Source organism: Capra hircus, chromosome 8, assembly GCF_001704415.2.
Source record: "Capra hircus breed San Clemente chromosome 8, ASM170441v1, whole genome shotgun sequence".
Lineage (NCBI taxonomy): Eukaryota > Metazoa > Chordata > Mammalia > Artiodactyla > Bovidae > Capra > Capra hircus.
This window is the reverse complement of record NC_030815.1, coordinates 41,837,370-41,861,079: the sequence shown is the minus strand read 5'-3', so window position 1 is coordinate 41,861,079 and position 23,710 is coordinate 41,837,370. Positions and strand designations below refer to the sequence as shown.

Here is a 23,710-nt window from a genome sequence, read left to right as displayed (position 1 = left end):
CAGAGTACATCATGAGAAACACTGGGCTGGAAGAAGCACAAACTGGAACCAAGATTGCCGGGAGAAATATCAATAACCACAGATATGCCAATGACACCAAAGAGGAGAGTGAAAAAGTTGGCTTAAAGCTCAACATTCAGAAAACAAAGCTCATGTCATCTGGTCCCATCACTTCATAGGAAATAGATGCAGAAAGAGTGGAAACAGTGTCAGACTTTATTTTGGGGGGCTCCAAAATCACTGCAGATGGCGACTGCAGCCATGAAATTAAAAGACGCTTACTCCTTGGAAGAAAAGTTCTAACCAACCTAGATAGCATATTGAAAAGCAGAAACATTACTTTGCCAACAAAGGTCCATCTAGTCAAGGCTATGGTTTTTCCTGTGGTCACGTATGGATGTGAGAGTTGGACTGTGAAGAAAGCTGAGCACCGAAGAATTGATGCTTTTGAACTGTGGTGTTGGAGAAGACTCTTGAACGTCCCTTGGACTGCAAGGAGATCCAACCAGTCCATTCTGAAGGAGATCAGCCCTGGGATTTCTTTGGAAGGAATGATGCTAGAGCTGAAACTCCAGTACTTTGGCCACCTCATGCGAAGACTTGACTCATTGGAAAAGACTCTGATGCTGGGAGGGATTGGGGGCAGGAGGAGAAGGGGACGACAGAGGATGAGATGGCTGGATGGCATCACTGACTTGACGGATGTGAGTCTGAGTGAATTCTGGGAGTTGGTGATGGACAGGGAGGCCTGGCGTGCTGTGATTCATGGAGTTGCAAAGAATTGGACATGACTGAGCAACTGAACTGAACTGAGTCATCCTCAGGGCCAGAAGCACGCTCAGAACCCATCTTAACGTATTTCCTCAAAAAAACCACTCCAGACAATGGGAAATAGAACCAAGATCGAATTCTTTGCCCCCACCCCTGCTGCTGATATCTCCCATTTATCTTATATCCAGGCTACACTGAGCTACTCACCATTCTGAAGTGTGCCAGGCAGCTTCAAGCATCTGTGCCTGTTTCTTCTGTTTCCTCTATCTGTAGATATTTTTGTATCCTATGTGGCTGCACACACAAAAAAATTCCACTTTTATGAGGCAAGTCCCATTCATATCCTCTAACCAGAATTAATTGTTAATAGGTGTTCCTTTATTTCAACAGTTTCAGCTAGAGGGGCCTGAAGGATCTAGAAGAAAAAGTTGACCAAATAATGAAAGTAATGGTTATATATAACACATTTCAGCCCCAACACAAAGCTGAAGAGGAAAATAATGATGAGATTTATGAACCAGAATTTCTTTCCTCATTTTGCTTATAAAGCTGTAGCTTCTACTATAAATATATAAAAGTTTAGGGTAAGCCTGGATTCCTATTGTAAAATGTAATAAGGATAGAAATTCAAGCATAATATCACTTTGTTTTAAGCTATAAAAACTCTATCAAGGCATAACATCTTACCTTACAAAAGTTACTTCAAAAGTTAGCAAATGTTCCCATTCAGTCAATCCCACCCTGGGCCAACACCCAGAATTATAAGAGGAACTTTTGAAGAGTATGGATTTCTTGGCTTCATTCATGGCCTGTGAGCCAGCATTTTGGGAGAGTGGGTCCAAGAATCAGTATTTTACAAAGGCTCCCCTAGGTGAACTGAAGGCAATCAGGTTTACTGACTTAACTGATGGTTTCAATAATCGTCTGAGTTGGGCATATCAGTAAATGTTCATTACAAGGACACATCAATAGACATAAGTATTCGGGGGTCACAATATCTGAATTCTATTTATGATGTCAGTTTCAGGAAAGATATAGGCACCAAGTTTGCTTTGTTTGCTCCTTTGGCATTGTAGTGATAGGAGAAAAAGGACTGGAAAAAGTTTTAAGTCTCTAGCAAATCCCTAAAGAATGAAATGTTGACTGAGCTTAAAAGAAATGTTTCATGGCTGTCTTCAGTCTAAACAAGAAAATATTTGGGGGCAAAACTTTGTTAAAATTCACTTTGACTAATTTATCCAACCGTGAATAAAGACTGTTTTTTCACACTTTAAAAGGCAGTGTGAAAGTCTGTTTTTCTTTTATTTTTCACATGTCAATCACCAAAACAGCTTAGTTTATAAGACTTTGGTTTCATGATGACTGCATCTTCTTAAATGAGAGAAGAACTTGGTTATGTTCAAAGAAATAAAAATTAATAGTAATAGAGTTCCTAAAAATTAAAATCCCTGCAGATCTAATTTACTGCTGATTTGCGGCTAATAATTCATATCGTAAAATAAAGGGAAATGTGAACCTAGTAGGCGCCATTAATTGGTTGTTTTCCGACAATTCTCTAAGTGTTACTCTATGGGTAATCTATACATACCTGGTGATTAGTCCACTGTTAATATGTTTTCTTGCGTGCATGCCACAGTGGGAAGCAAGGACACTAGGGATACAAGTGAATCCTTAATGAACCTTAGTAAAAAATGATAAATGCATCTGACTTTTCACATATTAAACTTAACATAGCCTTGAATAAAGTGTGGCTGGCAGGTTATAAGAACACTGATGTGCATTTAAGGAGAATATCTGAAATTGTGTTGCAAACCATATATTTTCATGAACCTCTTTTCTGTGCACTTTTGTTGTATTTGAGAAGTAAGCTCAGAGGCAAAAATAATACCAGTTTCCTGAGTCCAATCAATAAAAATAGACTTTACCTGTCCCTATAATGTGTCAATCTGCCTTTTAGGCTAAGATAAATTTGACACTACTTAGGAAAGCTGATTTTAAAACCATGGATGTGCTAAGCATGAATAATACTGCTACTGCTGCTAAGTCGCTTCAGTTGTGTCCAACTCTGTGCGACCCCATAGCCGGCAGCCCGCCAGGCTCCCCCGTCCCTGGGATTCTCCCAGCAAGAACACTGGAGTGGGTTGCCATTTCATTCTCCAATGTATGAAAGTGAAAAGTGAAAGCGAAGTCACTCAGTCGTGTCCAAACTCCTAGTGACTCCGTGGAGTGCAGCCTACCAGGCCCCTCCATCCATGGGATTTTCCAGGCAAGAGTGCTGGAGTGGGTTGCCATTGCCTTCTACAATACTGAAATTCTTTTGGTTCCTTACGTAAGAATTCACAGCTCTCACAATACATGAACATGGTTTTCAGAGTGAAGGTAAAGTTGCAATACTCACATTCAGCTGGGCAGCCAGGCAGCTCTGGGCTGTTTTCCATCTTTGCTCTGCAGCTGTGTAGTACAGATCACGTCAGTGAAGAGACAACTTACTGGGCCAGGCTGTATTTTCCAAAAATGGCTACATTAGTATTTTCAGTCCCACATGCTCTTGTAGAACCTGCTACTTGCCCATGAAGAGATAGAGTTCGTTTTTCCTTTTTTCCCTTGATGAACAGAATGTGAAGAAAGTGATCTCTGTGACTTTGGAGGTTAAGTTAAAAAAATTGACACAGCTTCCACCCAACTCTCTCTTGGGACATTCACCTTTGGAACCTGGCCACCATATTGTGGGAAAGATGAGCAGCCATATGGAAGGGCCACATGGAGGTTTCCCAGCCACATTCCAGACAACAGCATCAGTTACCAGACACCTGAGTGCCCTTCAGATGATTCTGCCTTCAGCCTTCCAGTCACCCCACCTGATGTCCAGTAGAAAAGAGACAAAATGTCCCTATCACACCCTGACTCTGCCCCACCCAAACTGCAAATCTGTGAGCAAAATAAACACTATCATTAAGCCACAGGAGTGGTTTGTTTTGCAGCAACTGGAATACTTACCAAGTGTCTTGATTCTATTTCATCTTCTATCAAGAGCTGAAGTCACTTTCATCAGGAAAACAATAGCTATTTAATAATGATTCTGTCTACAATGAGTCATATATTCTGGTAGCTGCTGTTTGTCTATCTACTATGTGTTTGGTCACCATTGGACTGACATCATATGAGACAGCTCTTTGTGCAACTTGGACAGTGCAAATTTATTTAAATTTATAAAATTAATTCATACTCATGATTCAAAATTCAAAATTCAAACTGTATAGATTTTTAGTAAAGAAAAAGTCCCATTTTGTTAACTTCTTCTCAATCACATCTTTTTGAGGTAACCATACCAAATCCAGTGTGTATCCCTGCAGACCCTTCTCTGCTTTTCTTTACCTTTACACATACAAACTCACTTACTCATAAATATGTATCTTGGGCATCCTTCCGTGCCACCCAGAGATGATGGTTTCTTTTCAGTATGTTGTTAAAGCACTATCATACATAATACCGATGATAACTATGATCAGGACACAAAGATAAGGATGATGGTTGCCATGGTTGAGTTCTTGTGTGCCAGGTAATACAGAACATGGAGAGGTTGAAATTGGCAAATATTAAAAACCAGGCCTTTTGTTTCTAGAAAACTAAATCTTGTTCTTAAACCAGCAAAAACCACGTTTGTCTTTGCCAACTGATTCTCCTCCAGCGCTTAGGAAAGTGTCTAGCACATGGGACACTCTCTATGAATATTTGTTGTATGACCAGATTAATTAATGTTTTCACCACAAGCTCCTGGCAACCTTGATTCCAGCTTGTGCTTCAACCAGCCCAGCGTTTCTCATAATGTATTCTGCATATAAGTTAAATAAGCAGGGTAACAATATATAGCCTTGACATACTCCTTTCCCTATTTGGAACCAGTCTTTTGTTCCATGTCCAGTTCTAACTGTTGCTTCCTGACCTGCATCAGATTTCCCAAGAGGCAGGTCAAGTGGTCTGGTATTCCCATATCTTTAACAATTTTCCAGAGTTTGTGGTGATCCACACAGTCAAAGGCTTTGGCATCATCAATAAAGCAAAAATAGATGTTTTTCTGAAACTCTCTTGCTTTTTTGATAATCCGACAGCTGTTGGCAATTTGATCTCTGGTTCCTCTGCCTTTCTAAAACCAGCTTGAACATCTGGAACAGTGAACAGTTCACGTACTGTTGAAGCCTGGCTTGGAGAAGTTTTGGCATTACTTTACTAGCATGTGAGATGAGTGCAATCGTGTGGTAGTTTGAAGATTCTTTGGCATTGCCTTTCTTCGGGATTAGAAATGAAAACTGACCTTTCCAGTCCTGTGGCCACTGCTGAGTTTTCCAAATTTGCTGGCATATTGAGTGCAGCACTTTCACAGCATCATCTTTTATGATTTGAATAGCTCAACTGGAATTTCATCACCTCCACTAGCTTTTTTCATAGTAATGCTTCCTAAGGCCCACTTGACTTCACATACCAGGATGTCTGGCTCTAGAGGAGTGATCATACCATTGTGATTATATGAGTTGTAAAGATCTTTTTTGTATAGTTCTTATGTGTATTCTTGCCATCTCTTCTTAATATCTTCTGCTTCTGTTAGGTCCATACCATTTCTGTTCTTTATTGAGCCCATCGTTGCATGAAATGTTCCCTTGGTATCCCTAATTTTTTTGAAGAGATCTCTGGTCTTTCCCATTCTGTTCTTTTCTTCTATTTCTTTGCATTGATCACTGAGGAATCTTGCTATGTCTCCTTGCTATTCTTTGGAACTCTGCATTCAAATGGGTATATCTTTCCTTTTCTCCTTTGCTTTTAGCTTCTATTCTTTTCTCAGCTATTTGTAAGCCCTCCTGAGACAGCCATTTTGCTTTTTTTGCATTTTTGGGGGGGATGGTCTTGATTCCTGTCTCCTGTACAATGTCACAAACCTCCATCCATAGTTCATCAGGCACTCTATCCAATCTAATGCCTTGAATCTATTGCTCACATCCACTGTATGATCATAAGGGATTTGATTTAGGTCATACCTGAATGGTCTAGTGGTTTTCCCTACTTTCTTCAATTTAAGTCTGAATTTTGCCAACAGGAGTTCATGATCTGAGTCACAGTCAGCTCCCAGTCTTGTTTTTGCTGACTATATAGAGCTTCTCTATCTTTGGTTGCAAAGAATATAATCAATCTGATTTCACTATTGACCATCTGGTGATGTCCATGTGTAGAGTCTTCTTTTGTTGTTGGAAGAGGGTGTTGATTTAACTTATATGCAAAGTACATCATGAGAAACACTGGGCTGGATTAAGCACAAGCTGGAATCAAGATTTCCAAGAGAAATATCAATAACGTCAGATATTCAGATGACACCACCCTTATGGCAGAAAGTGAAGAACTAAAGGGCCTCTTAATGAAAGTGACAGAGGAGAGTGAAAAAGTTGGCTTAAAGCTCAACATTCAGAAAACTAAGGTCATGGCATCTGGGTCCCATCACTTCATGGCATATAGTTGAGGAAACAGTGACAGACTTCATTTTAGGGGGCTCGAAAATCACTGCAGAAGGTGACTGCAGCTACAAAATAAGACGCTTGCTCCTTGGAAGAAAAGTTATGACAAACCTAAAGCGTATATTAAAAAGCAGAGACATTACTCTGCCATCAAAGGTCCATCTAGTCAAAGCTATAGTTTTTCCAGTAGTCATGTATGGATGTGAGAGTTACACTATAAAGTAAGCTGAGTGCCAAATATTGACGCTTTTGAACTGTGGTATTGGAGAAAACTCTTGAGAGTCCCTTGGGCTGTCAGGAGATCCAACCAGTCTATCCTAAAGGAAATCAGTCCTGAATATTCATTGGAAGGACTGATGTTACAACTGAAATGCCAATACTTTGGCCACCTGATGTGAAGAACTGACTGATTAGAAAAGACCCTGATGCTGGGAAAGATTGAGGGCAGGAGGAGAAGGGGACTGCAGAGGATGAGATGGTTAGATTGCATCACTGACTCAATGGACATGAGTTTACTAACTCTGGGAGTTGGTGATGGACAGAGAGGCCTGGTGTGCTACAGTTCATGGGGTCACAAAGAGTCAAACACGACTGAGTGACTAAACAGAACTAAGCACATGTACTGTGGAAATATATGTATGTGCCCAGAGACACATGGGCATATATAGATCTTCACTGAGGAATCTTCATACATAACAGGCTGCTCTGGTGGCTTAGTGGTAAGGAACCCATCTGCCAGTGCAGGAGACAGGGATTCTATCCCTGTGTCAGGAAGATGCCCTAGAGAAGGAAATGGCAACCCATGGCAGTATTCTTGCCTGAAGAATCCCATGGACAGAGGAGCCTGGTGAGCTTTAGTCCATAGGGACACAAGAGGGTCGAACACGACTTAGCAACTAAACAATGGCAACTACATACATAATAAATATTTCCTTTAAATAGGACTGGTGGGTGGGAGGGTTAGCGGGAGATGAGGAAGAAAGTATAAATAATGAAACCATGTATAAAATAGATATACGTGCTTTAAAGCACAGGATTCTTAGCTTCGCGCTCTGTGATGAACTAGATGGGTAGGATTCAGGGGTGGGTGGGAGGGAGTTCCAAGAGGGGGGTGATCCATGTATACATATAGCTGAATCACTTCATTGTATAGCAGAAACAACATTATAATGCAATTATACTCCAATTAAAAAAATAAAACTATGCTTTAGAGAAAAAAAAGGATAGGATTCCAGGCTTTGTTTTCTGTCAGTGGAAGAAAAATCATACCTGCAAGGTGGCTGCCACCAAAATTAACCAGCTACCCAGATAAATATAAGCAGCTTATACATTTTAGGCCTAAAAGACCCAAGAAGCATGCTAATGATCAGGTCAGGGACAAAAGCATTCCTGGAGAGCAAAACTATGGACATTATTTAACCATCATAACATGAGCCAGGTTTCAGGTCACTGACAATAATTATGATTTGTAGAATGATAGATGTCAGCATGGCACTTCCCCAATTCCATCTCTCCTTAAAATACAAATGCTTCCCAGAGTAGATTTATCTTTTCAATTAACCTTCTTGTGGGTGCCAAGAAATTCTTTCGGGTTAGGCTGGTATGAAGGAGATGAATGATAGTGGTATTGGTGTTGATTTACTTATCAGTTATTCTTTAGGGCTGGTCCCTTCCAGTGCTGGGCTAACAGATGAATATTTAGTTGAATATTCTTTTTTTTTTTTTGAAAGCTTTTTTTGAGTTTTTGAAATTTCAGGAAATGTTGAGACCCCCTGTCCTGTTTCTATGAAAAAAATTAGGGTATTATAAATAATGGTGTGGCTTTTGTGAGAGGCATACTCACCACTGAAAAGTAGATATCCTGTGATTCCTTGCTTCTGAGACATACCAGAAATTTCCAACACTGGAAAAATGCAGCCATCATTCTTATAGTATTTCCAAAATCAAAGGTACTGGGAAAATGCAAAGAAGTCAGGGGGAGGCCATGTATTCCCCTGTAGAAATAAAAAACAATAAAATTAAAGGAATGCCTAAGAAAATTTTTAGCATGCCATGGCTTTTGCAGATCAGCAAAACAAATTATTAAGAAATCTTAAGAGTGGAAAAAAAATCAAAGGAAGGCACATTGTGAAAGTGCAAGAGTGAGTCAATATTAGTAAAAATCTATTAATATAATTCACTAAGTTATAAGCCAAAAAGAAAAATTACTTTCTTCTCTTTCTCATCGTACCCCTCTTCCCTTTCTGACCTATTCAGCCCAAAAGCCAGCATCTACGGCCAGGAATAAATGGGTGTAGATTAGATCTTAAGTGCTGTGAGAAGGGCAAACACAGGGGAGGCAGCAGCGGTGCTAAACAGAAGATTGTTTTTACACAAGAATTTTATCACATATGTAACACTCTTAAGGATAATAAAGGTCAGATTTCTTACTCTCAGAGGATGGATATGCAAATGTGGAAAGGCAGAAACCTCAAACTACTGAGTTGTATTGACATAAAAGTATCACTATAAAGAAGCACAAGCTGGAATCAAGATTGCCAGGAGAAATATCAATAACCTCAGTATGCAGATGACACCACCCTTATGGCAGAAAGTGAAGAGGAACTAAAAAGCCTCTGATGAAAGTGAAAGAAGAGAGTGAAAAAGTTGGCTTAAAGCTCAACATTCAGAAAACGAAGATCATGGCATCTGGTCCTATCACTTCATGGGAAATAGATGGGGAAATAGTGGAAACAGTGGCTGACTTCATTTTGGGGGGCTCCAAAATCACTGCAGATGGTGGTTGCAGCCATGAAATTAAAAGACGCTTACTCCTTGGAAGGAAAGTTATGACCAACCTAGACAGCATATTCAAAAGCAGAGACACTACTTTGCCAACAAAGGTCTGTCTAGTCAAGGCTATGGTTTTTCCTGTGGTCATGTATGGATGTGAAAGTTGGACTGTGAAGAAAGCTGAGCGCTGAAGAATTGATGCTTTTGAACTGTGGTGTTGGAGAAGACTCTTGAGAGAGTTCCTTGGACTGCAAGGAGATCCAACCAGTCCATTCTAAAGGAGATCAGTCCTGGGTGTTCATTGGAAGGACTGATGCTAAAGCTGAAACTCCAATACTTTGGCCACCTCATGCGAAGAGCTGACTCATTGGAAAAGACTCTGATGCTGGGAGAGATTGGGGGCAGGAGGAGAAGGGGACGACAGAGGATGAGATGGCTGGATGGCATCACTGACTCGATGGACATGAGTTTGAGTGAACTCTGGGAGTTGGTGATGGACAGGGAGGCCTGGCGTGCTGCAATTCGTGGGGTCGCAAAGAGTCGGACACAACTGAGCGACTGAACTGAACTGACTGATGACTATAAAGTCATGGCTTTCAATATATGGATGGATGGATGAGTGAGTAAGTGAGTGAAGTCACTCAGTCGTGTCCGACTCTTTGAGACCCCATGGACTGTAGCCTACAAGGCTCCTCTGTCCATGGAATTTTCCAGGCAAGAGTACTGGAGTGGGTTGCCATTGATAAACACAGATATTAATAACATAGAGAACCACACAGACATAAGAGAGTGTACATATATAGGAATCTACATATATTCTTTAGCTCAGCCCACTGAGAGGGATGTGAAGCAGTGAAACCCTTCAAATCAGAGAGAATTCCTTAGAGAGCAACTCTTGGTTTCTAAGTAGCATTTTCTTCTAAGAGGAACCAGAGCTTCTTGGGGAAATGGCTGATTCTAGGGCTGGAGAAAGCAGAACACAAAATAAACTGGAGCATTTTCTTACACCAGAGAATCATTTGGAATCACTCACAGCATGAAGGGGATATACTAAAAGGACATAGATGCCAATTTGAGACGATCCATGGGTCAAATCTGGGGTAAACTGACATAAAAAGGTAATTTTAGTAACAAATCATAACATGGCAAATTAAATGTTAAAACATGGGTTCATACTAATAAATGAATACAACTTTGATGATGAATGGATTTTTATACTCTTCCAAAGTAACTTTCCATAAAATAAAATTATTCAGAAGGGAAAAGAATAATAAGTTTATAGGAGAGAAACCTGACAGATAACACCTTAATCAACTGATCAAATTGAACATCATTGGTAATGGGACAAATCAAAATCATGTATCACCTGATAAGATACAATGTAAAGAACACAGTATTCCGTCTGTGAGATTTCCAGCTCTGATGCATAAGCTGAATGTAATCATGGGGAAATATCAGACAATAAAATTGAGAATAAACTACAAAAGAACTGGCCCATAATTTTCAAAACTGTCAAGGTCAATAAAGCCTAGAAAAAGACTGAACCATATTCCATATTGAGGAGACCAAGGGGACATGATAAGTGCAAATACAAGTATTTTCTTTAATAACAGCTTCATGAAGATAAAATTCATAACACATACATTTCACCCTTATAAAGTACACACTTTGATATTCTTTTTACTATGTTCACAGAGATGTGCAACCATCACCACCACTTAAAAACACATTTATCACCCCAAAAGAGAAGTCTTGTACCCAGTAGTAGTCACCCCTATTCCCTCTCCCAATATCCCCCAGTCCCTAGGAACACTAATCTACTTTTGGTCTATGGATTTTCCCGTTCTTGGCCTTTCATATAAATGGAATCACATAATATGGGATCTTTTGTATTAATATAATAACTGGCTTCTTTCATTTAGCAGAATATTGTCACTCAGAGGTAGAGCATATGATTGCACTTCATTCTTTCTTTTGGCTGAATAAAATTCCATTATATGGAGCTAACACATTTTGTTTATCTATTCATCAATTGATAGATATTTAGGGTTGTTTCCATTTTTGGACTGTTATGAATAATGCTGCTATAAATGTGTGTATACTTCTTTGTATGGGTAGCATGTGATTCTGAACTGGATATTATTGGGATGTGGTTGGAACATATGACAGAGCTTGAACGGAATCTACATATTAGATGTTAGTCATGTTTCAGTGTTTAGTTTTGGTGGTTGTATTTTGATAATGCAAGAGAATATTTCTGGTTTGTAGGAAATATACACAAGGTACTTAGAGTTTGTGAATATTATATCAGCCACAAACTCTCAAGTGGTTCCAGAAAAATAGTTATTTGTATTATAGTCTCAACTCTTTTCTAAATTTGCAATTGTTTCTAGAGAGAGAGAGAGCTCACGAGGGAGAGACCATATTCATATAAACAGATGCTAAAATATATTTGATAAAATTCAAGAAGTATTCTTTTAAATTGTAAAAATAGCTGAATAAATTGACATTAACTTAGCAAATGCATATTTGTTTTGATACATATCTCAAACAAAAAGCCAGTATCATGCTTAATAATTAAACATTAAGGTATTCCTATTAAAGTCACAAACAAGGATGTCCATTATCACCACTATTATATACCATTGTCCTTGAATTTCTAACTTGCACAATAAGACAAAAATAGATATGAAATTCAAATATAACTTCAAAAACATTTCAAATGAATATGAATGTTTAGTAAGTAAGCTCACCAGTTAAATAACACATACACACACAAAAACATAATTTTTCGATAAATCAAGAATAATCTGATAGAAGACTTAATCCATGATTCATCTACTTATAATGAAATAAAAAGCCAAAAAGCAAATAAACTGAGAAAATTGGGGGAGATAAATATTCTTTGCACTAAAATAACTACTCCAAGCCATAAAGCCATTAAGAAAAAATAAAAATGCCCTAGTAGAAAAATGGAAACTGGTATGAAAAATTAATTCTCCAAAAGAAGATGGCAATAGACAAGTGAAAAAAAAATGTTCACTCTCACTAGTTATTAAAATGCAAATTAAAACAACAAAATATTACTTGCTTTTGTTCTTCAAACTGTTAAAATTTTTATGAGTGCAAGTGTGTAGAGAAATTGGTATTCTTGCTGTTGCTGATAACACATCCACATTAGTACAGTATTTCTAGAAGACAATATCACTTATACAAACTAAACTTTAAACATTCTATCTTTTAGTCTAGTAATTTCACTTCTAGGAATTCACCTTAACAAAAAATGTAAATATATTTATGTTCTTGACTCACAGACATAGAAAACAAACTTATGGTTACCAAAAGGGAAAGAATGCAGAATAGGGATGGACTAGGAGTTTAAAATGAACAGATTTACACTATCTTATATAAAATAGATAAGCAACAAGGATTTACTGTATAGCCTCAGATGGTAAAGAATCCACCTGCAATGCAGGAGACCCGGGTTAAATCCCTGGGTTGGGAAGATCCCCTGGAGAAGGGAATGGCAACCCACTCCAATATTCTTACCTGGAGAATCCCATGGACAGAGGAGCCTGATGTGCTAGAGTCCATGGGGTGGCAAAGAGTTTGATGTGACTGGGTATACAGCAAATACATAAGGAACTATATTCAGTATCTTATAATAACCTATAATTGAAAAGAATCTGAAGAAGAATATATATATATAGAGAGAGAGACATATATATAACTGAATCACTTTGCTGTACAAATTAACAATACTATAAATCAACTATAATTTCATAAATTTTTTTTAAAATTTAGGTTCATGGATGTTTATTAAAGCATTAATCATAATGACAAAAAAATCACAACCTAAATATCCAACAGCAGATGACTAGTTGACTAGTCTATAAAATTTTGATATGACTATAAAAATGTTATATGAAACGTGTTCACAGAGGACAGTTCAGCGCTATTGCAAAATGCCATCCACAATACATATCCATCCCTATGCTAGAAACAATTGGTTTATACATATCAACCTGTTAATAATGGTCATTTTGCTCGTTCACATTTTCCACTTTTCCCAAAATTTATTTCTATAACCAGAGAAGTCATCACATCTTCTTTAAAACAGAAAAAAAAAAAAGGTCCAGAAGTGTTAAATAAGTCAATAATATCCAGTGAGAAAAAACAGAGCTTTTTCTTTTAAGAAACTTTTTATTTTGTATCAGGGTATAGACGATTAACAAACTATGTTGTGACAGTTTCAGGTGAACAGCGAAGGGACACAGCCATGCACACATAAGTTGTCCATTCTCCCCCAAACTCCCCTCCCATCCACGCTGCCACATAACACTGAGCAGAGTTCCATGTGCTATACAGTAGGTCCTTGTCGCTTATCCATTTTAAACATAGCAGTATGTACATGTCCATCCCCAAATCCTCAGCTATCCCTTCCCTGCATCCTTTTCCCTGGCAACCATAAGCTCATTTTCCAAGTCTGTGCATCTGTGAGAATAACAGGGCTTTTTCTTATCAACCAAGTTCTGGTCTGGATCTTAAGTCTCAAGTGACTGCCAACCAACCACAACTGAGGACTCTCTGGAAGAAGTGGAGGTAGGTAATAAGCCCACTTTTCATTTTGATATTTGGACGAAGCTTGGAATGTTTTGTTCAGCTGGGAGAGGTACACAAAGGTACACAGTTTCCTGGAGAATCTGGTATTCTCCCTCTGGGAGAGAACCAGAGGGTTCTATTATTAAGAGCAAAAGGAGATGAAGAGCTTTAATCCATTGAAAAGAAGACTTAAGGGGAAGATATAAAATGCTCTTCAAATTTTCTAAGTGGCTATCATGAGAAAGAGAGATTTGATTCATTATCCTAGTGGTTCCAAAAACAGAACAAAAACCAATGCACAGAAGTTTCCCAGATAGTATCTGGGGACAAGGGAAAACAGTAAGATGGAACATGCTCTCCAGCTCTCCAGCTTCTCCACCCACTTCGGCTTCCAAAGTCTTTTGCTACTCCTCTTCCACGACCTACTGAATATCCATGTTAATAATTTGTTCCTAATGGCAGAAGACCTAAGGGTGATTTGTGACAGAGTGGTATAATATGCTTCCAAATTAATATACTCTGATGAATGATTATATTCCATATTGGTGGGAATTTATTGGAGGAGGAATCCTCCTGAAATTCATTGACAGGTAAATGAGCATGAATGCAACCAAGTATACTCTCCTTGAACCCAATGAATGAGAACAAATCAAAAGCCCTGACCTTCCTATCTGATTCTCATTCATCAGTCCTACACTTGAGATGGCAATCTTAGGCTGCCTTCCTATATTTCAGACTACTGCCGAGGGAAAAATGGCATCCTGCCTTCCAAGCAGCACCTTCACATTATTAGTCCTGTCCTCTGGGACAGCCCTATTAGAGACATGACCTTCCAACTCTCCATTGCTGGTAGTCCAAAACTCCTAACAATAGTGGAGACATAATCCGACCTCAAGCATAAGACAAGAACGACAACTGGATCTTAAATGATGGGAAAATTAGACTTCACTTCCCTGGCAGCTTTTTCTTCCAACTCACAATCCTTTATCCTGTGGAATAACCAACTGCCTCCAGCACTCCATAAACACAAGCCTTTCCACACCTTCCTGTTACCTCCATCTAGAATGCCCTTTAGATTTGGTATTGCCTGGATAACTTCTGCCCATCTTCGACTCAGCTCAGGATGCATCTGCTCCTCCAGGCAGCCTTCCTTCAATCCCAGGCTCCATGGCATGCTTCCCCGCTGCATCCCGTTTGAATCTCCACTGTATCATCTTAGACCAAGTGCTGGCCAAGAGAACCTAACAGGGGCCATGTATATTTAACAGCACAGTTTTTAAAAATTAAAAAGAAAAAGTGAAATTAATTTTAAGTATTTTATTTAGCCCAGCATATCCAGGGCTTCCCTGGTGGCTTAGATGGTATAGAATCTGCCTGCAATGCAGGAGACCCAGGTTCAATCCCTGCGGTTGGGAAGATTCCCCTGGAGAAGGAAATGGCAACCCACCCCAGTATTCTTGCCTGGGAAATTCCATGGACAGAGGAGCCTGGTGGGCTACAGTCTAGTATTCTTGCCTGGGAAATCCCATGGACAGAGGAGGCTGGTGGGTTATAGTCCACAGGGTTGCAAACAGCCTGACACGGCTGAGCAACTAACACACACACAATCCAGAATGTTATCATTTCAACAGGTAATATCATACCTTAAACTGAAATAATCTGCTTATGGGTTTGCCTTCGTTACTGGAAGACAAGGCACTCAGGGACAAGGTCAGTTTCTTGCCTGTGGTTTCATCAGGGTTGCATCAGTGCCTGACATACACTGAGTGTTCAGCTAATGTTTGCTAAACTAAACTGACCTGAAAGTATTTTGAGAGAAGGTGGAATTTTAGCAGCTGCTCAAATGAAGAGCAGCTTATGTGTACTTATAAGAGTAATGGTGATAGGAATAATGGCTGCTATTTTGGTCTTGGACCTCATGTTCTATGCTTTTTAACTACATTATTTAGTCTTCACAACAACCCCGTGTACTAGGTAGCATTATTACCTCCACTTTATGGCTAAAGAAAATTGCCCAAATCATACTGCTATTAAGTGGAAGAGCCAGGACTTCCTGAAATAGTTACAGAAAAACAAAGCAAACAACAAACACACACCCCATAATAAATACAAAGTTGAAAGAAAATAAGTGATATTCACAGATGTGATAAACCTACTCCAGTAGGTAAACCTACTCTTGAATCTCCTTTACCAGCTTCACCACCATCTTTTTGGGGTTTCATGATCTGCCGAGTTTTACCTTATCCAAGTGTACCTCTTTCTAAGTTCCTGAACCAGATCTTTCTGATTTTAAATTACATATCTTTCTTTTTTTTTTTTTTTTGCTCTTTTTTATTTATTTATTTTTACTTTACAATACTGTATTGGTTTTGCCATGCATTGACATGAATCCACCACGGGTGTACATGAGTTCCCAATCCTGAACCCCTCTCCACCACCCTCCCCATATTATCTCTCTGGGTCATCCCAGTGCACCAGCCCCAAGCATCCTGTATCCTGTATCGAACATAGACTGGTGATTTGTTTCTTACATGATAGTATATGTTTCAATGCCATTCTCCCAAATCATCCCACCCTCTCCCTCTCCAACAGAGTCCAAAAGTCTGTTCTATACATCTGTGTCTCTTTTGCTGTCTCGCATACAAGGTTATCATTACCATCTTTCTAAATTCCATATATATGTGTTAGTATACTGTATTGGTGTTTTCTTTCTGGCTTACTTCACTCTGTATAATTGGCTCCAGTTTCATCCACCTCATTAGAACTGATTCAAATGTATTCTTTTTAATGGCTGAGTAATATTCCATTGTGTATATGTACCACAGCTTTCTTATCCATTCATCTGCTGATGGACATCTAGGTTGCTTCCATGTCCTGGCTATTATAAACAGTGCTGTGATGAACATTGGGGTACATGCGTCTCTTTCAATTCTGGTTTCCTCAATGTGTATGCTCAGCAGTGGGATTGCTGAGTCATAAGGCAGTTCTAGTTCCCGTTTTTTAAGGAGTCTCCACACTGTTCTCCATAGTGGCTGTACTAGTTTGCATTCCCACCAACAGTGTAAGAGGGTTCCCTTTTCTCCACACCCTCTCCAGCATTTATTGCTTGTAGACTTTTGGATTACAGCTATTCTGACTGGTGTGAAATGGTACCTCATTGTGGTCTTGATTTGCATTTCTCTGATAATGAGTGATGTTGAGCATCTTTACATGTTTGTTAGCCATCTGTATGTCTTCTTTGGAGAAATGCCTATTTAGTTCTTTGGCCCATTTTTTGATTGGGTCGTTTATTTTTCTGGAATTGAGCTGCAGGAGGTGCTTGTATATTTTTGAGATTAGTTGTTTGTCAGTTGCTTCATTTGCTATTGTTTTCTCCCATTCAGAAGGCTGTCTTTTCACCTTGCTTATAGTTCCTTTGTTGTGCAGAAGCTTTTAATTTTAATTAGGTCCCATTTGTTTATTTTTGCTTTTATTTCCAGTAATCTGGGAGGTGGGTCATAGAGGATCCTGCATATCTTTCAAGATTTCCTTCTTAGCTGCTTGCATTCTGCCTGTCTTGTCAACATGGCAGTGCTTTTCACAAACCACTCCAGTGAACAGTCGTCTTTCTCAATGCCTAAGCCTGTCCCAGGGTATTGAGAGAGAGTGGGGTATAAACTATTTTCCTCCACACACTTCCCCAGAGGACCCCTGCGTCTTGCTCACATGGCCTGGGGCGAGGAGGTTTGGGAGGGAGGTGAGCCATCACTGCTGATGTGTGCTTTGCGTACGGAAACTAGGCTGAACTGTGCTTAAGAAAAATGATAGATTTCCAGTTTTGTGTGTGAGTATGTACAAAAATTCCATTATCTCTAAACCACAGGAACCAGAACCACATCTGGCAAAGGAAATAAAGCTGGAGACGCAAGGAAAGAATAGATTAGGAGAAGCCTTGAAAGCAGGCCGCTGCATTTAGATTTGATGTGGTGGGAAATAAAGAGCCCTCGGGGGTTTCTGAGCAAGGGAGTGATGTGATGAAAACAGTGATTAAGGAAGATGAAATGCAAGCGGGACAAATTAAAGGGCGGGACTAGGATCTGACAGGAGGCAGTCACCTGGGTGCTGGGAGACAGACAGTGAGAGGGAAAGCCAGGGGATTAGGAAAGGCAGCCGTGATTCTCCATGAATGAACAGACACCATCCTGAAGTCACTTTACTACCAAGTTACCACCAGCTCTTTATGCTCTTACCCTATTTGGAAAGGCAAAAATAAACCCACGAGGAGTTGAGTGTTTTCATTAAAATGATAATAAAATTTCATCTCTGTGAATGTAATGGTTTAAATGTATGTGCACCCTGCTGAGTAAATGGGCTTCACCGTGAGCCAGCGGAACAGTTAGCAGGCAGAAATGGAACTCAGAGAAATTGATATTAGAGCTCCATTCACAGAATAAACAAATACGGCTAAAACAAAGCAGTTTTTTACAGAGAAAGATAAACATCATATGATATCACTTATATGTGGAATCTAAAAACATATAATACAAATAAACTTATTTACAAACCAGAAACAGACTGAGACACAGGAAACACATTTATGATTACCAAAGAGGGAAGGGGTAGGAGCAGGAGGGATAAAGAGGAGTTTGGGAATAAGAGATGCACACAACTATATATAAAACAGGTAAATAACAAAGTCATACTATATAGCACAGGAAACTACATTTGATATCTTGTGATAACCTATAATGGAAAGAATCTGAAAAAGGATATATATAATATACAACGCTTTTGAATTTTGAAGCTGGAGAAGACTCTTAAAAGTCCCTTGGACAACAAGGAGATCAAATTAGTCAATCCTAAAAGAAATCAATTCTGAATATTCATTGGAAGGACTGATGCTAATACTTTGGCCACCTGATGCAAAGAGTAGACACATTGGAAAAGACCCTGATGCTAGGAAGCATTAAAGGCAAAAGGAGAAGCAGGCAGCAGAGGGTGAGATGGTTAGATAGCACTGACTCAAGGCATATGAATTTGAGCAAACTGTGGGAGATAGCAAAGGACAGGGTGTGTTGCAGTCCATGGAGTCACAAAGAGTCGGACATGACTTAGTGACTGAACAACAATATATATTTTTATATATAAAACTAAATCACTTTGCCGTACACCTGAAACTAATACAACACTGTAAATAAACAATACTACAATAGAAAAATCCTTTAAAACAGCCTCTTCTGGATGTAGCCCATAGAACAGAGTACACTTGGCTGTCCCGCAGGGGCAGTCCCAGCCAAAAGTGCACCGAACTTATTGCCCTACAGTACTCTGAAAGCATCCTTTCCAAGTCATATTCCACAGTGTTAGAAATCCATAAAGAACTTGGGTTAACCAACACTTTTTGCCAATGCCCTATGCCCTAAGTCATCACGTGCTCTAGTACTGGCTGCAGTTTTAAAGGGTCTAGAGATGCAAACGTTCTTTTCATTCAAGTTTACATCTGGAAAGAGACTTGAGAACATCTAAACCCAAAGTTTCAGAATATTTTTGAGCTGCACACAATGGAAATACAATGGATAAATATTGAAATGGGCTCCTTGGGTTGGGACCGTGGTAAAAGGCCCCAAATTCCACCTCCTCATTCTCCTCCTTTTGCTCCTCTAAACCCCCCCTCCCCCTACAGCTTACACACATTAGAACAGAACCTGAAGCCCTCCTCAGGACTTTGGGACTGAAGGGAAAGTAGTCTGCAAAACACTGAAGAATCTAGTATTTTTGTTTTATTTTGACTTCTTGTGACAGATGAAAAAATTGAAACCCAGAAAGCTAAAATGGAATTTCCATTTCCAGCCACTAAATAACTCAAAAAGCTGCCGCTTAGAAACCCCAAGAATGCTGGCTATATGCAAATATCCCTTTAAACACATCAAATGAACTCACAAAGGCATAAACTCCTCAATTTGAAAATGGGTATAACCTGTGACCCGGCAATTTCATGGCCAAGTATGTGCCCAGAACAGTGTGGAGATGCACTACTGGGCCATGGAATCACTTTAGTAAATTGCAAATGGCCTATTTTTTTGGTATGTGAAATAGACTAAATCAAACTAGATCATAGCTGAATAGACAACAAGAGTGTTATTTTGAGGAACTTTTTTCCACATACAATGTGTACACAGATACACAGAAATGTACACTTGTATGTTTTGGGTTTCCATGTAAAGTGTATGTTTTACTGTGAATATAGACAGAACATTTTTGAGAAGCTTTTGTATGTTAGTACAGAAAATGAACAAGAACACTGGTCAAAGCATTGCTCACCATAGTGCAAAATTAGAAACAATCTAATTACTCAACAGGAGAATAGAGATAGATAGATAAATAGGTAGACTGATGTCTATTCACCAATCATTAGAATACATACTAGTTAAAATGAATGGACCAGAGATTTGTTGCTGAAAGCTAATGCTAAATTCATTAAAAAAGCAAGTTGAAGAATGATATGTAGATAAAGTTTTAAGTTTTAAAACATGCAAAACAAAGAGTACCCACTGTTGAAAGGTACATGTGTATACAGAAGAAGTACGAAAGATGGAAATTCAGGACAGTGTTAATCTCTGGGGTGGGAGGAAGGGAATCAGGGGTAAAGGAGAAATCCACAGGTCTGAAATGAACTCATCCCAACGTTGGGGTTGCTTAGAACTCGACAGCGCACACAGTTTTGTTATTGTATTCTCCCTATTTTTTGTTGTTGATTAAAAAATATTTTGTAAGTCACAGATACTTACCTGAGACCAGATTGCTGACTGGTGGGATCACCTGGAAGAAAGCTAGGCAGGACGCTGAATCTGATTTCCGAGTCAGTCCTCTTTCCCATGGCTCCCAATTCAGGATCTGTTTGCAAATGAAAGATTGGCATCATTTTGGTGTGAATCTTAGCAACTTATTTTTACCTGGGAGATACTGTTCCCTACAGTCCACCAAGGCCACATTTGCTCTGACTAGAAATAGCACAAAGCACACTTGCTCTGTGAGGCTGAGCTGTTGCTTCACAGCTTGTCACTTGGCTCTGTTTTCCAACTTCGCTCATGCATTGAAACAAAACACTAAGCCACTGAAAGGTCGGTAGAAAGATGATCTAAACATGCAGAAAGTATAAGCAAAAAGAGAAAGAAAAGCAGAGCAGAGGGAAGACTCAGCTGCATGGGAGATCTAGACAAAGTCAGGGGTCACCACCAAATCAAAATCAGAATACTGCTAAAGAGCCATAAAACACACAGGGAGGGTTATTTTAGAAGACGGAAAGAACTTGAAATAATAGCATCTCATACCTTTCACAATCTAATACACAATCTCATGGGAGGGGGTTTATTAACATTTTTTCTAGTCTGTTTTAAGACAAAAACAACACAACAAATGATACCTTAGCAATGGCTGGCAGAGATTTATTATGCTTCAGAAAAGTTCACGGCAGTGGTTTTTATCATTGGGTCCTTTATGCTCTTCAAGTTACATAAGAGGCTCTTTCTTCTTTTTCTTCTCTAAACATAACTTCTGGGTCAGCTTTAGCTTTTCGAGTGCATAAGCCAGAGCTTTCTGCTGTTCAAAAAGAAGATAACTCTTGCAGTAGAGTGCCAGGAATACATCTTACTCTGGAGTCAAGCATTAAACTGTATGGGAATATGTTTTTAGACGCTTCTCACCCTGGAATGCCTATCCATTGTCATGAGCTAAGAAAGTATTCTTTTCAAGCCTTCCCTGGCAGTCCAGCGGCTAAGATTCCACACTCCCAATGCAGGGGGTCTGGGTTTGATCCCTGTACCACAACTAAAGGTCCCCCATGGCACATTTAAAATTTTGAGCAGCCAAACAGCTAAATAAATTTTTTTTTAAAGAGAGAGAGAGAAATTGCTCTCTTCATACTGCTGGAGAAAACTCAGACCTGTGACAGAATTCCTTCTGTTGTCCTGAAAGCAAATGTAACAACTAACATTTTCTCAACATTTACTCTTCTAAATACTTGACCTCATTTAGTCATCACCACCTTCTCAGGAAGACACTACTGCTACCCCATTTTGTAGATAAGAAAACTGAGATATCGGAAGGTTAAGTATAATAATATCCTTCAGGTCACCCAGAAGAAGTGGTAGCGCCGGGATTTGAACCCAGCCAGTTGGTTCTAATAGCTGGGGCTTCTATGCGCCACTCTGTCCAGGAGATGGTATTTAAAATAAATGGAGGTGGTTATTGAAATGACAGCACCAGGTTCTGTTACAGCCAGGAGCCTCTGCTTCAGATATAGGAACTTTAAGAGGGAAGTATTTACACACTAGTGAAGGTGACCTCAGAATCCTTTCATTACGCTTGTAGCAACCCAGAACATTGGCCTTGGGGCTCCTGTGTATTCTACCCCATCTAAGCTATGGCTAATTTCTGTTATGTTCCTCAATCCCCAGAGGATGAAAGTAGTGATCGATTTGGAAATGATATTAGATAAAAGTCAGAAGGCTTAAGCTTGAGTTCAGTATTGCCACTTACTAACTAAATGGATGCATTTTCCTCATCTGTGAAATGAGAAAAAGAATGCTTGCTATATAGGGTAGTGAGAGTGGAACCAGACAGAGGCAAGGAGAACTGTGATCGTATACTTTCACATTGTTGACCCAGGAATTTTTTTCCCTTTGTTCCATAAGTCAAAACAAAACAACAAAATGATGTAAACATCTGTGAAAGACCCATGTGGATACCCAAAAACTTTCTATTGTAAAATTAATGTTAACTTTGGTTAAGTCATTTTTCCTTTTTATTTTTCATTTCTTAAGAAGAGGGATATCGATCACTGAAGTCTCTCCCAACTTTGATATTTTGTAATCCATTTCATCCTAGATCTAGGAGAAGGAAGCCAGGTTTTTACTTATTTTTAAAATTAATTAATTTATTTTCAATGAAACAATGATGAATATTTTTAATTATAAAAGGCATAATTTTAGAAAGAATATAGACATCTTACACCATTAGACACCTTAACAGCAAAGAAACAAAGATACATAGAGCAAAACTCAGAAGAAATATAAGGCAGAAGAAAAATATATAATCATAGACATACTAACATTTCTCTGAGAATATTTTATCAAGTGCAGAAAAAATAAGAATAGGAGCATCGTGAATGATGTCATTAACAATTTAAATATAATAGATTTATATTTAATTAATTTATATAATCATATCCTACACAAATATATATAAAATTTTTTATCTCACACCTTGTTATTAGAAAATAATGAGCCAGGGCTTTCAAATGGTAATTTGGCTACTTGTAGTCCACCTTACCTCCTAAAGTGAACACACGCCTAACATCTAACCAGTCATATAGGATCCATGAGAAAATCTGACAGCTCTAATAATTAACTGCCCCCAAGTTCAAGTGTTAAGGAGAGTTGAATTCTATACCAGAACTAGGTGGCTATCTGGTTCAGCTGGCAACCTGCCAGAAGTAGGGGTGGTGGCATTCCAACACTTTTGTTCTGGGTCATGCCAGACATGTAAGAAATGCCAGACAGGATGACCTTGGAGGGTGCTTCAAGCCCTACGATCTCATGTGACTGCCTCACTGATAAGTATCACTTGAAAATGATGTTGGGTATGACCAGCTGTAGCAAGCTGGGAGCCAGAGCCAGGTCTTTCCACAGAGAGACACGTCAAATGTGGCCAGTATAACTCGAGGAAGTGACTGGAACGTGGTCTTGAAGCAGCTGCACGCCAGCTGAATGGTCTGCCAGACCCTCCAGTGGAGGGCCCATCCATTCCAGAGGAAGCAAGGTCCCCAGGGAGCCTATGTGCTGCGCTGAAAACAATGGTCCACTCACCAAGGGTTTTCTCAAGAACAAATCAAGAGGTATTGGGTCTGGTGTCAGTGTGACACTCATGATCAGTCATTACCCAGGCTCCCCGCCCCCAGCCATCCCATCCCGCCTGAAGCAGATGCTGGGAACAGTCATCCAATCAGCAGCCTTGAGATCCATCACAATGCCCATGAGCTGAGTGGCGGGAACGGTCACAACGAGATAAGCATGGGTGGCCTCCCG

At 39.4% G+C, this 23,710-nt stretch overlaps 1 long non-coding RNA gene across 3 annotated transcripts; it reads right to left on the bottom strand.

The window, feature by feature from the left end:
- On the bottom strand, positions 814-21,292 carry LOC108636557. Of its 3 annotated transcripts, none has more exons than XR_001918433.1 (6): positions 21,049-21,292; positions 20,414-20,519; positions 8,116-8,266; positions 3,170-3,374; positions 2,360-2,422; positions 814-1,186 (listed from the first exon to the last, which is right to left on the bottom strand). It is a non-coding gene; the product is annotated as an uncharacterized LOC108636557 (long non-coding RNA). The 3 variants fall into 3 exon arrangements; XR_001918434.1 differs by having other exon boundaries at positions 814-1,065; XR_001918435.1 differs by lacking the exon at positions 2,360-2,422 and having other exon boundaries at positions 814-1,065.